This window comes from Zea mays, chromosome 3 (assembly GCF_902167145.1).
Source record: "Zea mays cultivar B73 chromosome 3, Zm-B73-REFERENCE-NAM-5.0, whole genome shotgun sequence".
NCBI classification, from domain to species: Eukaryota; Viridiplantae; Streptophyta; class Magnoliopsida; order Poales; family Poaceae; genus Zea; species Zea mays.
Window position 1 is genome coordinate 191,898,844 of NC_050098.1, and position 13,794 is coordinate 191,912,637.

Sequence of the window (13,794 nt, forward strand, 5' to 3'; positions counted from 1 at the left end):
TTGGTGTGGCTCATGGCGGCCTCGCCGAACCGGAACAGGGTCGCCGCGGAGTGCCCTGAGTGCGCGATCATGACGCCCTCCACGGCGCGGTAGTCCTCCAGGGCGGAGCTGGTGGTGGTCTCCCAGTACACGGCGTCCCCGACGGCGTGCGGCTGGATGCGGGTCAGGTGCGAGTCCTCGATGTGCACCATCAGGCCCATGCGGGTTTAGGGTCAGCTGCGGGCATGGAGAAGTTTGCTTCAGTCCCATGCGGCAGTGGCGGTGGCGGTGGCGGTATGGCTGTCGCAGCAGCTGCCCCTGCTGCTGGCGGAGCTGCTCCTGCAGCTGCTGCCTCTCTGCTGAGGACTTGATGGCCATTCTGGAGTCAGGTAATTTCACCCAGCTACAACCCATCCAACTGACAGCTCTTGTTACTATTCCCTCCATTCCAAATTATAATTTCATAATTTGGAACGGATGGGTACCAAATATTAACCCTATAGCTGGCTTTGTGGAAAAGACCCAATACTGCCAATAACAATACCTGTTTCTTGAGTGTAGGGATTCACGGGGGTTGTCTGTTGAACTACATGTTAATAATTTTTTGACACAGTTGGTTTGATTTGCATTGGTGGTTTATTCATCCCAATAGTGATTCTGTAATTACTGATTTATTGCTCTTACTGTGCTTTTTTCACACCAAATTTGTTCGGCAATTGAGGTAGTGCATTTCGCCTCTCTTTCTAATGTTCAGGAAGACTGCTTCTTGATAGACCAAGATCTATGCCTCTTAGCTGTTGGGATTTCCGTGTGTTCCGTTAGCTGTTCATTGGCTGAGTTTCTGTTTAGAAAAATTGGTTTTGGGTTGCTTTATTGTTCTTCTAGGAATGACTATGATCTCGCCCGGCTTGTTCAGTAATAATTTGGTTGCCAGCAAAACTCACGCCTTCTTCTTTTCCATAGGAATATGGAGAATACAGGTGTGCCCCAGTGATAGCAGCTGTTGGCTTCCTTTGGGCCAATTGCGTAACCTTGGCATTTGGGAATAGAGATAAGCGAAGCAGCAACATGAATGTATGCTCCATCAGGTGCTGTTTTGACCTTCCTGTGTTATGGTCTCCCCTGATGCCTCTATGGAGCGGATCCACAAGTCCATATAGTGTGTATTTTGACTGTATACTGAATATTCATGCAAAAGAAAGCCTTGGTTTCTTTGAAAAGCAATAAATTCTAGCACAAATGAATCAACATATTCGTTATCCTCATATTCGTCTTATTACATGTAAATGAGTTCATCAGTTTTTCTCTTAAGCATTATAAAGCTCGTGGTTTGCAACAAGAGCATGGCCATGATTATGATCATTTGGGGTTGAGGGTGGGTTGGTTGGATAGATGGCTATGCATCTAACACTTTCATGTTTGAATTATTCTAGCATGATCTAGACCCTGACGAGTACGTACAAAAACTCGGAGGTGACTGTTTTTTCCCAAAATGATGCAGACCATACTAATTATTTTTGGCCTTGCTGTTGGCAATACAAAGTTAGGGGTCTGAACTTTTGATGTTAGTGCTTTGAAGTATATCTTGTATATGTTAATTTATTTTCTTTGCAAACTTTTCATTTTCAATATGAAGTCTCTCTTAGCATCCTGGATCTACCGACCTAGCATGCGCCATCTTTTTTCAAAAACAGTAACTTGGTAGTGTTTGCAGGTGGCTCTTTTCTGCATGTGCATGGGAGGAATCATGTATTTTCTGGAGTACGAGCCAGACACAATGGCTCCATTCCTCAGAGGGCTCATCAGGCGCTTCCTGGCAAGCAAGATCAGCAATCCAAGCCCCCTGCCTCCCAATCGGAATGCCTCCTACTCGTACCTTCAGACGCTAAATGCTCTAGAGCAATCAAGAACCCAACCAGGGGTGGATAACGGACTGACGACATCGGAGAAATACAACCTCGAATCAATTCCTAGACTTTAGAGACCTCATCTGTGGTAGTAGTAAATTGGGTCTTGTAGCTTGGGAAGATCACGAAAACTCGAACACCCATTACATGTGCCATCCTGTGATGGGTTTATACTCTGTTATACGTGTTTGTCTTGAGTGCAAAATAAATGGATAAGCAGAGGTGGTTTGTGCGGGAGTATGGACTGATACGAAGCAATTTGCTCGTACTTGTTGAATATGGGCCTCACCCTCCCCCAGGAAAGACCGGTGCAAAATACATTATCAGGGGAGATGGTCAGAGCTTGATCTTCGGTATGTGAAGAAAAGCAGCGATCAGCATCTGGAGCTTGGTTACAAGGTAAATATCAACTTTCACTATGATTATAGCTGCTGCTGACTATAGAAGTTGTTGCTTTTGTAAAGTTTATGTTTTTACTCATTTTGGATTCTCCCAGGTGGAGAGGCATCTCAATGATGGGGATTTTGTTCTTTTCAATCGGCAACCAAGTCTTCATAAAATGTCTATCATGGTTTTCAGCATGGCATTCAGTGTTCTCTCCGATGGCGCAAGGATACGGAAATGCTCCGCGCATGGAAGAATGCAACGGATCAGCCCGTGGCTGCAGCCATTGTCAATTTGATCATGCCTTCTTTACTAGAAAATACAGTTCGACTTCACAATATATAATTGAACTTTTCAAATCATGTTTGTAAAACTAAGTTCATTTTTTTGTTTGTTTAATTTCCATGACTAGGTACTGTCTGGTTGCAAGCAATCAGATGGTTGGATTGTTCCTAATGATTTGGGCTCTGAAAGAGATGAAGAATGACATTACAAAATCTGAAGGTGTCCTGTGCTGGGAGGGGATTAATGGGCTACCTTGGAAATAAGGTGAATTTTACTCTATCGTGATCAATCTTGAACAATGCATGCAACCTACACAAGAAATCAACAAGAAACATTTAATTTGATTTAAACATATTTGGAATCCAGTGGTAAAGAAGGTATTTATTTCAAAGCTTTTCACTGTGATTCTTATTGGCCTTTGCGCTGTTTCTACAGAATGATCTGACTCATCAGTTAGCTATGATAATACGACATAATGAGAATTTGTAGACAGTATGAGGGATCGCCGGAAACCATCTTGGAGGATGAGTAAGCAGCCACCTTGTTTATGCACTAGCTTTCACGGTTTAGTTCCCATCACCATGCCATTGCACTGACGCCTTGCAATTGTTCATCTTGTGCAATTCTCTTTTGTTATGAGGCACACATGGATTGTGTATTTCTAGGAGTATTGAATTAATTGTACCAGCAATCGTCTTTTGTGTGTATTAGTTAGGTTGTGCATTTGTTGGGAAATGCCATAATTCTTTGGAGTTTCTATGTATCACCATATCAAATTTGTTTTTCCCTAATCAGGGAACTCAATTGGTAAGCTTTTTTTTATTATTAGCTCAACGTTAGTTATTAATGGGATATTGTATGATGTTTTCTTTCTTTTCTTTTGCAGTTGTACTGCTCATCTCTTTCGAGAAGATCACACTGTCGCATTTCTAATGTTTGGAGCTTTCTTCACAGTGCGAGTAATAGCAGGAGATCTTCCGATATTGGAATGGCTTTGATGTCTCATTCCTTTTATGTGGTGTTCTTTTTTTGGCAATGAGCACAAAAACAAGGATATTGACCAGAAGGACATTGTCAATGTCATGCCATGTTGCATGCCAACAAATTTGAAGTATGCAAAAATGTTATGCAATGTCATGCTTTTTCACCTGACTTGTTTTTTTGTTACTTGTCAGATTTCGTCATGATCATATGGAAAAATGTTATGAAGATTACTGAGCAGCTCAGCAAAACAGGTGACTAAACATAGGCACTCAAGAGTGGGCTCTCCTCTCGTGCGACCGCAGCAGAGAGCCACGGCCTGGCCCCGGCAGCTATAGCAGGCAACAGTCCCCACCCGACTTTCCTGGCACCCAGCCCCAGTAGCTGTAGGCAGCGGCAGCGCAGTCGCCTGCCAGTGCCCTCTGCTCTCCCAGCCACCCTCCAGACAAGTACGCTTATATGTTCTTAAAAAACTCTTCACTATATCACAAAGCTCCAAAACACCACATTGTTATTGATCTTCCAATCAGTCTTATCATATACTAGCTTAAATTTTCTGTGTTTTCCTGATTGAATAGCCATTTGGTCCCTTGCTGCACTTTTTCAGCCAGTAATTGCTACATTTCTTTCCACTCAGTAAGTTCTCATTATATTCATCAAGTGATATTTTACCCTCTTCATATGGAACATGATAATATCATTTCTACCAATATAAAACATATTTCCTGAACTGTTTTTTTCGTTTTCTATATTGTAATCACGCTAAATGACCATTTGTTGGATTAGAACAGTCCTGAAACATCACTGATTTCTTATTGTTACTTCGACATAGTATTCAGAATAGAATACAAAAATATAGTAATGAGAATAGATTACGAAAATCATGATTACATAGTAGATGTAAAAATGCATTTTATTGAAACAGAAACCAGTTCTTTTACCAGAATAAGCCAGCTTATGCCATCTAATTTTGTTTGGGGAAACTGAACCTATTATCAGCTCAGCATCATGTACATCATTCTCTGTTTATTTGAATTCCATGTGATGATTTTACAATGTATATTTCTGATATTATCAGATTTGTGTAGTTGTATTGACAAAAGTGGATCTGATAACCATTTACAGATCTGAAAGTTTCCCTTTGTGGGTCACAGGATGGTCAGTTGAGCTGATGGCTTATGCCTTCCTTGTGGTCAGTCCACCTGACATGAGTCAATGCTTTGAGGAGGTTTGTGTCTGTTAGTTTGAAACTGATATGGTTTCAAATTGTCAACAGTGCTATAGTTAGAAGGAAATTCAATATAAATTGAGCTTGTGTCACTTAGTAATAACATCTGCCAAATTATTCTTGCAGATGGCTGCTGCTGCATCTAATAAAACTTCATCCTGGCGCTGGCGCATGAGCTCCTCGGGCCCAGCTATAGTGATGCCGTGCTGGAGCTCAATGCCTCAGATGACAGGTTTCTGCCACCGTGACCTGATTTTGTATCAGTTTGCTTTTGACCGGCACTCAAGCGGGAGACAGCTAGGCCCTAACTGACAAGCCCCAAGGTGGCCAGGCAATGACGCAAGGTCGTGTCAGGACAACCTACATAACGGCTACTGGACAGCTTCAAGGCAGCTAGCGGGCTAGGTAAGGGTGCAATGCGCAAGGCAGATCGATGGTGGCCAACCCTGCCCTTTGCCGGCTAGAAGCAGCAGGAGAAATCTCCGGTCCAAGGGCCAAGACCACGCTCTAGGGGCCAAGGCAACACCTGCAACAGCCTGCAACTGCAATCCTTCACTTTAGGAGGCTTCAGGTTTTGGGTATGGAATTCTAAATGCTCTTCCCTCTGTTTTGTTGGTATTATCTATTTTCTTTATTCTAAGTTATTGTGTTGTTAATATATCAAAGTTTATAACAGGACCTACCAACTAACCGTATGAAAATATGATGATAAATCCCTGCGGTTGATCACTGATGCTTCAGTAAGTTCTCCAATTTCAAGGGAGAAGTCTCAAGATTTGGACCCCAATATGCGAGGTAGGTTTGATGATTTTACAGGAATTCTTCTTGCATTTGATTCATGCTTATTAAGAGGTCTATTTTTTGCACTTTTGCAGACGAAGTTATCTATTCATCTCCAAATTTTGATCCCAAAGTTTTCCTTTCGTGGGTCCACAAAGACACGAGCGCTGCTGACTTAGAGGCTGGTGCTCTCACCTTGAAAACTGATCCCAAAGGGAGAACACAGCAGAAAAAACTATTAGTCAAGGAGAACTTCGATTGTTTTGTCTCGTGCAAAACTACAATAGATGGTATTTGTGTAGTTGTTAGATACATCCATATTGCAAATAAATGTTCATGATCCTGAGTTTATGGACAATGTTTTGCATCCCCGTGTAAAACAATTTTTTTTCTGACATTGATTCGAAATTGAGACAGATAGAGGAAGATCCTGAAGGTGTAGGTACTGCTCACTTGTATTCAGTGACACTAAAAATTAGTGGTGTGGCAAATCGTGCATTTGAGCCTCTATTTGAGAGGCAGGTATATACACTAAGCTGTCTCTAGAACTATTGCTATTGCTTCAAGTTTCCTTATTGAGTGCACTAAATTCTTAACTTCTGGTACAGGCCCAAGCTGAAAAGATCAGATCTGTTCAGGGAATGCTTCAAAGATTCCGAACACTATTTAACCTACCAAGTGCAATCCGTGGGAACATTAGAAAAGGAGAATATGATCTTGCTGTCAGAGAGTACCAAAAAGCAAAGTCAATTGTTTTTCCTTCTCATGTATGGCAACTTCCTGTTTTATAGAGATTGAGCGCCCTTCCTCACCGTTTGAACTTTACTCATCCTCATGAAACTGTGATGCTACCTGTAGGAGCGGTTTGTTAAAGGAGGGAATGACTTTTAGACCGTAATAACTTGTCTACACTTAAGGTAAAAATTGTTGTCATTACTATGATTACCTCCTTTAGTGTCGTAAACTCAGAATAATCATAGATCCCTTTGTTGCTTACATATTATTCATGTTCTACAAGCTATTGAGATTTTGACTAGCCGCTACATTTTAGTGCAGGTTTTCATAATTTCTTACCTTTATATCTACATTTTAGATTTCCTCCCTTTTGACACTACATTTTAGCTGCTCACTCGGAAGCTTTCCATCCCTGCTGGAGTACTCAGCCCATACAGGTAAATGCATGCCTTTACTTGCCTGAAATGCATTGTCTTTCTTTTCAACCGTGAATGTGAATTGGATCCATCATTCGTGTGCACACACAAGGCTGGTTTGAATTTGGAATGCACTGTTGTTCTGCCTGTGATCCACTTGGTGGTTTTTATTTGCGTTCACATATTAAAAAATATATTATACCCTGATTCTGAGTCAAACTTTGGTTAGACCTGGATTTGTTGATTAGTTTCCGTTGTTGTGATCTGTTGAACAAACTATAGGTTAGGTGAGTTGTCAGATTCTTAGATCTGTCCTGTACGTCTGATCTCTACCATGTTACAAACATCTGAAACTTAATAATAGTCACTACTACATTCACACCTATCTTGTATGGATTTGCTGTTGAAATTGCAGAATGCTTCCCAACTTGTGCATTTTTATTACATCCCCACAACTTCATCGTATAGTCCAGACATCCTTTGTTTGTGTAGCAAAATAGATGTGCAATTGTTTCATTGTAACAATGTCCTGTATATTAACCTCGGCGACTCTGGTGCTTTCTGCAGGCTTCTCATTCTTATCTGCATGGCATGTAACTGCTGCACAGCGCGCTACGGCTGGCGTAGCGGCAGCAACTGCTGGTATGACCAGGATCCGTCCACCCTCATTATCGACGATGAAGCGACACCCAATTCTAGGCGCGGACGAACGATGGCGCCCTCGTGCGGGATATCGGGCTGAGTGATGAGACGCTGCTGTTATTGGGGTTTCAGGCGCGCCTGACCGCTCCCACTCCTAGGCCCAACATGTCTCTCCGACGCTACCTACCGGTGCCGGTGAAACGCAAACTTAAAATCGTGCATTGCAAGATGTTGCCTTCTCTTTATGTCTCCTCTACTCTACGCCTATGAGCTTTCTTTGTTTCTAACTTTTTCTGTGGTTTCGCTTTCAGCAAGCTCAAGCGGTCAACAGATCAACTTAGACGAAATGCAGATGCATTGTAAATATTGAGGAAGACCAGATTCCCTCATGTTCATGGAGCAGGTGAAAAGAAGTCACCAGAGACAATTCTGGATCATGAGACTATGAGAGGACTTTGGCAACAAATGTTCGGTTTGGGTTTCTCTGGGTGGTTCTATGATACTTTATAATTTCTTTTGGCTTATGTGTCATATCAGTAGATATGAAAATAGCTAAGCGTTGTCAATAATATTAGCTTCCTTGTTTCTTGTTAACCTAAGATGACTGACCTATTTCACTTGTTTTTTCTAGCTGTGGTAGTAGGTCATAAGAGTAGTTCCCTTCAATCCTAGCACTCAGCCATGTTGTAAATGGTTTATTTCTATTGTGAATCGTGTTTTTCTTTTTTACTGGTGGGGTTAGTGGAAAATCTGGACGTATCCGCGAATGGTGGAGAAGCACACAAAACAACAATTATATGCAAAAACTAAACAATTATATGAATTTAGTACCTTGATAATCACATTGATTAGAGCTCGTTTGTATTTATATTAAAACATAACTGCTCAGGAGGTGTATGAGGAGGAAACGAGATGTGCAATGCGTGCAACAGTAAGTAGACTACCATCACTTGGTTGCTCTTGAAGTGTGCAAGTGTGTCTATGGACTTGTATGGTTCTTTGGTTTTTGTTGTTTGCTGAGGTGTAAAGTAGGAAGAAAATGCGGCCCTGACCCTGCAAGTGGGGAATGTATCGTTTTTGCTGCAACTGAAATATGTGGTGTTCTTTTTTATGCACTAATATTTTGTTGAATATTTTGTATACCGTTGCAACGCACGGGCATCTACCTAGTATAAACATATGGATTAAACGTCAGGCCACACACTAGTGATCCTAAAGTTTTTCAGAACCGCCAATGCTAATGGTAAGTAAAAATTACTTTTTACAGACGGATAATTAAGAATTACCAGTGGAAATCGATTTATAAGAAAACCAGTGAAAATCGATTTTCACCAGCGGTCGAGATAATAAAACTACCAGTGAAAATCTTTTTAGAAAACATAGGGTGTAGACATTATACGACTTGGTTTCATAGACCATCAGAGGCAGACCTAGGATCCAATATTTTAGTCTAAAGACAACAAATATGAATAGAAACATATGAATTAAATGTCGGGCCACGTACTAGTAGTAGTACATAGAAGCGAGGTGGTTCTCAATCTATTTATACTGGTATTTTTCATAACCACCAGTGGGGATCAGTAGAAATTATTTTTTATAGGCGAATAATTAAGAATCGCCAGTAAACATCGATTTTCACTGGCGGATGTACTAAGAAAATCGTCAGTGAAAATCGATTGTCACTAGCGGTTGAGATAATAAAACCACAAGTGAAAATATTTTTCAGAAAACATAAAAATGGTTTAGAAATAGAAAAAATATAATTAGGGAGCACTCGCTCGTCCATCTCCGTCGAAGTAGCAAGCCACAGTATTTTTTTTGCGTGCTACCCTCGCGCGAAACCTCATTTTCCACTCCGCCTATGACATGCCTTATGCTTAGACTACAATTTTATTGCCCACATATTATTATAACTAACTGAGTGTAAACTGATTATTTGAGGCCGTAAATCAATTCAAACAAAATGTTGTCAACTACAAAGTTGAATAACTTTTAAAGTTCTGAAAGGGAAATGTGCACGTGGGTGATCTCTAGTTGTTTTGGTGATTAAATGACAAACACTACACCAAAATAAGCAATTTCCGAGAGGCCAATAACTTCCTACGTGTTTTTTTAAAACCGTAGGACATAAATAATTTCCGAGAGGCGCCTAGGGCCTCTCGGAAGTGTTCTTAACTTCCGACGGCTGTCCTAGGGCCTCTCGGAAGTTTTCTTAACTTCCGACGACTGTCCTAGGCCTCTCGGAAGTTAAGCAGATGGTGTTGACCGGTCGCAGTTGGGAATAACTTCCGACGGGTCGACTCTCGAAAGTGCTTAACTTCCGACGGCTCTATGTAGTACTCTCGGAAGTTAGCCTTTGTAGGCTAACGGCGCGTACGCCCGTCTCTGTCCATCGCCCATTTTCCAGCCACCAACCGACGACCGCCTCTAGCCAGCAACCGCCGGTCCGCCCCGCCGCTCGCCCACCCCGCTCCCGCCAGCTGCTCGCCCGCCCCCGCCAGCTGCTCGGCCGCCCCGCCGCCACCGGCTACTCGCCCGGCTCGGCCAATCGCCGCCTCTCGTCATCTCCTGCTCGCCCGGCCCGGCTCCGCCAGCCGCCGCGCCACGCATGGCAGCCGTCGCCGGTCCGCCCCGCCGGCTGTTTGGTTGTCAGGATGAGCAGAGCTCGGTTGAATTCTATATGCAGGTTGAGCGTAGCCGGTACAGGCTGATGCAACCAACAATTGCAATGTGTGTTTGGTTGTCTGGTCCCAATTAGCTAGGATCAACATGGCCCATGTTTGGTTTACCGTATTTATAAGTTGCACAGACACAACTCATGTTTGGCTTGCCTAAATACCAAACCATAACACAAGATTAAAGAGGAGAACACAAAGGCCAAACATGAGCCCAACTATCAATTACGCAAAAATGTCAAAGTCAAAATTTCATAATAAAAATTACTCAAAACCTAGGGCATTGATAGCAAGGACGGCTACCGCATAAAATTTCAACATGATAAAACTGACAATTACGCAATTATAATTACACAAGTCTAAAATTATAATTACACAATTATAAAACTGACTCAGAATTACTGATAGTATTTACTGGGCATAAAAATTACATAAGCCACAATTTACACGTCTCACACCGAGCAGCATAAAACTATCTAGAAATTCTACACAATTTCTACACCAACTAAAACAGTCTTCAAATTGTACACAATTTACACAGCTCAGTAAATACAAATTTGGACTAAAACAAGCTTGACAAACTTGTATCTAAGCTTGACAAATTAGCCTCAAAATAGTGTACTCAACACTGTATTGTCAGAACTGTATTAAACTTTGGGACCGCACTGTTCTAAGAACTTGAACTATATTGTCAAAAAAGCAAGCTTTACAGTGTCTATAGATTAGCCTAACTGTCTAAAGTTTGCTTTTTTACACAGTGTAGCATAAAAGACTAAAGTCTAAAGTTTGATAGTATAACTTAAATTACTCTAAAAGAACAAAAAGATCAACCTATTAAGAACACAGAAAAAATTACTCTAAAGTCTAAAGCTTGATAGTATAACACAGAGTATTGCAACTACAAGAACAAAAAGATCGCAGTTTAATGACCAGTTCAAAAATTTGGATAACAAATAAATATTTCAGTTTGGGACACTGCCTGACATATGACAATAACATAAGATCAACCTATTAAGCAGACAGGGCTTGAAAACTGTATATCATATGTCAATAACATTTTGCATTATTGTTAAGCACTATAAACAGTGTACTCCAGCAAACAGGTCTACAAATAGACCAATAAACAAGCCAACAGGGAAATGCATAGAACTCAAGAAACATCATTGTTCTATCCAAGTGTAGCATATATCTTCTCAAACAGGGAAATGCATAGAACTCAGGTTAATCTAACTTTGGAAAACATCATTGTTCTATATAAGTGTAGCATATCTGTTGTCAAATAAGGAAATGCATAGAACTCAGGTTAATCTAACTCAGGAAAACATCATTGTTCTATACAAGTGTAGCATATCTGTTCTCAAATAAGGAAATCCATAGAACTCAAGTTAATCCATAGAACTCAGGGAAACATCATTATTCTATGAAAAGTGTATAATATATGTGTCGGGGACCGTAATTAGGGGTACCCCCAAGACTCCTAATCTCAGCTGGTAACCCCCATCAGCACAAAGCTGCAAAGGCCTGATGGGCGCAATTCAGGACAAAGCTCCGTCCACTCAAGGGACACGATCTCGCCTCACCCGAGCCCAGCCTCGGGCAGGAACGGTAGACCAAGGCAGATTCACGCCTCGCCCGAGGGTCTCCTCAAGCAACGGGCGCAATACTTTCTCCCCCTTTGGCATGAATCGCCAAAAACGGATACTTTAAGTGAAATATAAGCCCTTTTACTTTCTCCCCAATGGCAAATAAATAAATATGAGTGAAGAGTATACCAATGTGGAGACGGCGGAATACCGACAAAGATTAGATAATACCGATGGAGTGGAGTGGAAGCGTCGTTTTTGTCGAATACTCCATTTCCCTTTCAATTCTATGACTAAGCATGAGAAGACACTTGAAAACACATTAGTCATAGACATAAAAGAGATATGATCAAAGGTATATAAATGAGCTATGTGTGCAAAGTATCAATCAAAGTTCCGAGAACCAAGAATGTTTAGCTCATTCCTAAGTTTTCTAAAGTTTTTCTCATCTAGTGGCTTGGTAAAGATATCGGCTAATTGTTATTTGGTGTTAATATAGGCTATCTCGATATCCCCCCTTTGTTGGTGATCTCTCAAGAAGTGATACCGAATGGCTATGTGCTTAGTGCGACTATGCTCAACGGGATTATCCGCCATGCGGATTGCACTCTCATTATCACATAGGAGAGAGACTTTGCTAAATTTGTAGCCATAGTCCCTAAGGGTTTGCCTCATCCAAAGTAATTGTGCACAACAATGGCCTGTGGCAATATACTCGGCTTCGGCGGTAGAAAGAGCTACTGAGTTTTGTTTCTTTGAAGCCCAAGGCACCAGTGATCTCCCTAGAAACTAACAAGTCCCTAATGTGCTCTTCCTATCAATTTTACACCCTGCCCAATCAGCATCTGAATATCCTAATAAATCAAAAGAGGATCCATTGGGGTACCAAAGACCAAACTTAGGTGTATGAACTAAATATCTCAAGATTCGCTTCATGGCCCTAAGGTGAACTTCCTTAGGATCGGCTTGGAACCTTGCACACATGCATACGGAAAGCATAATGTCCGGTCGAGATGCACATAAATAGAGTAAAGATCCTATCATCGACCGGTATACCTTTTGATCTACGGATTTACCTCCCGTGTCGAGGTCGAGATGCCCATTGGTTCCCATGGGTGTCTTGATGGGCTTGGCATCCTTCATTCCAAACTTGGTGAGTATGTCTTGAATGTACTTCGTTTGGCTGATGAAGGTGCCCTCTTGGAGTTGCTTGACTTGAAATCCTAGAAAATACTTCAACTCCCCCACCATAGACATCTCGAATTTTTGTACCATGATCCTACTAAACTCTTCACAAGTAGATTTGTTAGTAGACCCAAATATGATATCATCAACATAAATTTGGCATACAAACAAATCATTTGCAATTGTTTTAGTAAAGAGAGTAGGATCGGCTTTGCTGACTTTGAAGCCATTAGTGATAAGAAAATCTCTTAGGCATTCATACCATGCTCTTGGGGCTTGCTTGAGCCCATAAAGTGCCTTAGAGAGTTTATAGACATGGTTAGGATACTCACTATCCTCAAAGCCGGGAGGTTGCTCAACATAGACCTCTTCCTTGATTGGTCCATTGAGGAAGGCACTCTTCACGTCCATTTGATAAAGCTTAAAGCCATGGTAAGTAGCATAGGCAAGTAATATACGAATTGACTCAAGCCTAGCTATGGGTGCATAGGTTTCACCAAAATCCAAATCTTCGACTTGTGAATAACCCTTGGCCATAAGTCGTGCTTTGTTCCTTGTCACTACACCATGCTCATCTTGCTTGTTGCGGAATACGCACTTGGTACCTACAACATTTTGGTTAGGATGTGGAACTAAATGCCATACCTCATTCCTCGTGAAGTTGTTGAGCTCCTCTTGCATTGCCAGCACCCAATCCGAATCTTTAAGTGCATCCTCTACCCTGTGTGGCTCAATAGAGGAAACAAAAGAGTAATGTTCACAGAAATGAGCGACTCGAGATCGAGTGGTTACCCCCTTATGAATATCGCCGAGGATGGTGTTCACGGGGTGATCTCTTTGAATCGCCTGGTGGACTCTTGGGTGTGGCGGTCTTTGACCCTGTTCATCTTCCTTATCTTGATCATTGTCATCTCCCCCTTGATCATTGCCCTCCTCTTGAGGTGGCTCATCCTCTTGATCTTCATTTACATCATCTTGAGCTTGATCCTCATCTTGAGTTGGTGGAGATGCTTG

At 41.7% G+C, this 13,794-nt stretch overlaps 1 long non-coding RNA gene across 1 annotated transcript; it reads left to right on the forward strand.

Annotated features, from left to right (window-relative positions):
- Positions 1-5,486: 5,486 nt before the first annotated feature.
- LOC103651088 (uncharacterized) lies at positions 5,487-6,350 on the forward strand. Its single transcript, XR_002268455.3, has 3 exons — positions 5,487-5,559; positions 5,640-6,066; positions 6,153-6,350. It is a non-coding gene; the product is annotated as an uncharacterized lncRNA (long non-coding RNA).
- The last annotated feature ends 7,444 nt before the right edge of the window (positions 6,351-13,794 follow it).